The sequence below is a fragment of the Saccopteryx leptura genome, chromosome 1 (assembly GCF_036850995.1).
Source record: "Saccopteryx leptura isolate mSacLep1 chromosome 1, mSacLep1_pri_phased_curated, whole genome shotgun sequence".
In the NCBI taxonomy this organism is placed as follows: domain Eukaryota; kingdom Metazoa; phylum Chordata; class Mammalia; order Chiroptera; family Emballonuridae; genus Saccopteryx; species Saccopteryx leptura.
Window position 1 is genome coordinate 346,530,261 of NC_089503.1, and position 4,716 is coordinate 346,534,976.

General features: G+C 35.7%; 1 pseudogene; it reads right to left on the reverse strand.

Annotated features, from left to right (window-relative positions):
• Window positions 1-797: 797 nt before the first annotated feature.
• Window positions 798-2,460, reverse strand: LOC136388438 (tigger transposable element-derived protein 1-like; annotated as a pseudogene).
• Window positions 2,461-4,716: the final 2,256 nt, after the last annotated feature.

Here is a 4,716-nt window from a genome sequence, read left to right on the forward strand (position 1 = left end):
GGAGGCCATGGAGACATTGGTGCAGGAGGCCAACGTGCCCCAATCAGGCTATGGCTGCAGGAGTAGAAGAAAGAGGAAAGGGGGTTGGGGAGGGGTGGAGAAGCAGATGATCACTTCTCTTGTGTACCCTGACTTGGAATTAACCTGAAACATTCACATGCAGGACCAATGCTCTACCACTGATTCAACTGGAGTGGGCTGAAAGCCATTCTTTTCTATTCTGTTCTTTTACACACTTTTTAGTAAGAAGAAGACTCCACAGAATAGGTGAAGGTGGTGTGCTTTTTCAGTTTGTAGGTGCAAGTTTTATTTTTGTAATGTTTCTTTTTATTTTTTAATTATAGATAATTATATTAGTTTCAGGTATACAGAATAGTAGCTATATTTTATATAACTTATGAAGTGAATCCCCCTCCTGATAATGCCCCCACCTGGCATTATACCTTGTTATTACATTATTATTGACTTTATTCCCTATCTGTAAAGTTTTCTTGCATGATACTTTTATTGTATTTCCAATTCCTTTATCTGTTTTCTTGTAGGAATATCAATTACATGTACAGGCATACCTTGAAGATATTGCAGGTTTGGGTCCAGACCATCACAACAAAGTGAATATCACAATAAAGTGAGTCACACAAATTTCAGGTTTCCCAGTGCATATGAAAGCATATTTATACTATACCATACTCTATTTAAAGTGTACAATAGCATTATGTTTTAAAAATATACATACCATAATTTAAAAAATGCTTTATTGCTAAAAAGTGGTCACCATCATCTGATTCTTTAGCGAGTTATAAACTATTTGGTGGTGGAGGCTTTTGTGTTGATACTGATGGCTGCTGACTGATAAGGGTGGTGTTTGCTGAAGGTAGAGGTGGCTATGGATGTTTCTTAAAATAAGATTATCATTAAATTTGCCTTATTAATTAATTCTTCCTTTCACGAATGATTTTTTCTAGCATGTGATGTTGTTTGAGAGCATGCTACCCATAGTAGGACTTCTTTCAAAGTTGGAGTCAGTCTTCTCCAGCCCAGTCAGTGCTTTATCATTTAAATTTATGTAATATTCTAAATCCTGTATTGTCATTTCAACAATCTTCACCAGGAGTAGATTCTATTTAAAGGAATTACTTTCTCTGCTCCTTCATAAGAAGCAACTCCTCAAAAGTTTTATCATAAGATTGTAGCAATTCAATCATCTTCAGGCTCTAAGTTTAGTTCTCTTGCTATTTCCACTAAATCTGCAGTTACTTCCTGCACTGAAACCTCGAACCCCTCATAGCCATCCCTGAGAGTTGGAATCAACTTCATCCACACTCTTGTTAATGTTCTATTATTGATATCTTCCCATAAACAACAAATGTTCTTAATGGCATCAAGAAAGGTGAATTCTTTCCAGAAAGTTTACTTGGCCCAGATTCATCAGAGGAATCACTATCCATGGCAGCAATAGCCTTATGAAATGTATTTCTTAAATAATTTAAAAGTTGGAATTGCTACTTAATACATGCACTGTGAAATGATAGTTTTGGTACCATATGAAAAACACATTAACCTCATTGTACATCTCTTTTAAAGCTCTTGTTTGACTAGGTGCATGGTAAATGAACCGTAATATTTTGACAGGATTTTTTTTTCTGAGCAGTAGATTTCAATATTGGGCTTAAAATATTCAGTAAACTATGTTGTAAACAGATGTGCTGTCATCCAGTCTTTATTATTCCTTTTATAGAGTACAGGTAGAGTTGATTTGTCATAATTCTTAGGGGCCCTAGAATTTTCAGAATGGTAAGTGAGTATTGGTTCCAACTAAAGTCACCAGCTATATTAATATATTAGCCCTAATAAGAGAGTCAACCTGTCCTTTGAAGCTTTGAAGTTAGGCATTGACTTCTATCTAGCTATGAAAGTACTAGATCGCATCTTCTTCCAATATAAAGCTATTTCATCTACATTGAGAATCTGTTGTTTAGTGTAGCCACCATCATTAGTTATCTTTGCTAGATCTTCTGGATGATTTGCTGCAGTTTCTACATTATCACTTGCTGTTTTACATTTCACTTTTATGTTGTGGAGATGGCTTCATTCCTCACACCTCATAAACCAACTTTTGCTAGCGTCAAACTTTTCTTTCGTAGCTTCCTTACGTCTCTCAGCCTTCATAAAATTGAAGAGAGTGGAAACCTTGCTCTGGGTTAGGTTTTGGCAATGTTGTGGCTGGTTTGATTTTCTATCCAGACCACTATAACTTTTCTCCATATCAGCAATAAGGCTGGTTTGCACAGGACTAGCACTTTTAATTTCCCTCAAGAATTTTTCCTTTGCATTCACAACTTGTCTAATTGATGCAAGAGGCCTATCACAGCCTTTTTCACTAAACTCAATCATTTCTAGCTTTGGATTTAAAGTGAGAGATGTGCGACTCCTTTTTTAATTTGAAGTCCTAGAGGCCATGTGTTATTAACTGGCCTAATCTAAATATTGTGTGTCTTAGTGAATAAGGGGACCCAAGGAAAGAGAGAGAGAAGGGGAATGGCTAGTTGGTGGAGCAATCAGAACACACACAGCATTTATGGATTAAGTTTTTTGTCTTAATATGCATGTGGTTTGTGGTGCCTCTAAATAATTACAACAGTAACATCAAAGATCACCATGGAGGCTATAATAATAATAATGAAAAATTTGAAAATATTCCAAGAATTGCCAAAATGTGACACATAGACATAAAGTGAGCAAATGCTGCTTAAAAAATGGCAGTGATAAAAAAAAATGGCAATGATAAACTTGCTCAGTGCAGGTGTGGCACAAACCTTCAATTTGTAAAAAATGCAACATTTAGGAAGTGCAATAAAGCAGTGTCATAAGACAAGGTATGCCTGTATGTAAAGTTGCATTTCTTCATTTTTCTTACCTTTCGTAGCTATCATTTTCACTTTGATCTTTTAAAAATTGACTTATTTTATTGATTTTAGAGAGAAAGAGAGAGAGAGAGAGAAATACAGATTTTTTTGTTCCACTTATTTATGCATTTTTTTTATTCTTATATATGTGTCCTGACCAAGGATTGAACCTGCAACCTTGAAGTATCGGGAGGATACTCTAAACAACTGAACTACCTGGCCAGTACTCTCCTCATTTTCTTAAAAAAAATTATTTTTTCAATTCTTCTCTCCATGTGCCTGCATTTTATTTTCATGACTTCTGTGGTCTTAATTTTTGGAATGGCTTCATTTTTCTTTCTTATTTCTTTTTGCAATGTAAACTTATCTTTAACTAATTGTGTTGTTTTATGATGTCCTCCTTGATTTTACATAATTTATATATATATATATGATATATATCATATATATAAAGAGAGAGAGAGAGTCAGAGAGAGGGATAGATAGGGACAGACAGACAGGAACAAAGAGAGATGAGAAGCATCAATCATTAGTTTTTCGTTGCGACACCTTAGTTGTTCATTGATTGCTTTCTCATATGTGCCTTGACTGTGGGCTTCAGCAGATGGAGTAACCCCTTGCTCAAGCCAGTGACCTTGAGTCCAAGCTGGTGAGCTTTGCTCAAACCAGATGAGCCCGTGCTCAAGCTGGTGACCTCGGGGTCTCGAACCTGGGTCCTCCGCATTCCAGTCTGACGCTCTATCCACTGCGCCACCACCTGGTCAGGCTACAGAATTTTGTTTTGAAGTCCTATTTCCTAGAAACATTTGTTTTACTGTTTTATATTCATAGTTTGTTTCTGTTTGGTTACAATTTTCATTTACTACATGGAAACATTAATATGAATTTTCTTCATCTGTCATTTGTTTTCCACACTCCTATCCTCTATTTTTCTGTTAATATATTCATATAAATCTTTTGCTGTCTCTTATTTAATTATTACAAAGTAATTATGATATGTTCACAATACAGAGTATATTTCTTCCACCCTGCCTCATCATGAGACTGCTTTGCTTCTGTATAAGTACATGATTCCTCAGTCATCCTACTCTCTCTTGTTCTTCTCTACATGTGCCACTAACATTGAATTATAGAGATTTTAAAATTTTGAGATTTGCAGACATATAAGTCCTTCCTTGAAAGCTTCCCACATTCCAGTTTACCTTTTGCTGAACTTGGCATTCCTTTCTCATATTGTAGTTGGAGATGGAATTTGCATTTCTGCTTTCTGTTCTCTTTTGGAATGACTTCCATGGTAAACAGGTCTGTCTTTACACTGATCTTTTAATAGTAAAGATCTGTTGGGGTTTATAAAGTAAGAAATTTTTGAAGAGAACCAAATTTTGTGTAGTGACTGTCCCTAGGCTGTGGAATGAGTGCTAAACATTAATTTAAACTCATATTTTACATGCATTAATTTAAAAAAAATACAAACATTATTCAGATGTGATAGCATCTTTCAGTTCATCATGGATAGATGTGGCCCAGGAAGCACTCTCTGTCCTGGTCTGTTGTCCACATCTCCTTGTGTGGCCTCAGTTATTCTGATACCCTCTGTTGCTATGTAGTTTGTTCTGTAATGCTTGCATTGGGTTTTTGTTTTCATTTTAGATTCCGTACTATTTTCAATCAGTTCTCACACTATGATTCTGTCAATGATCAGAGTTCATGATAAAGAAAGAAGGCTTTGCTTCTGTTTAATATGTTTGGAGAATTTCAGGCAGCTAAGTTCTCTGTTAATGTAGAAACAGCTATCTGGGTTGCAAGGCCC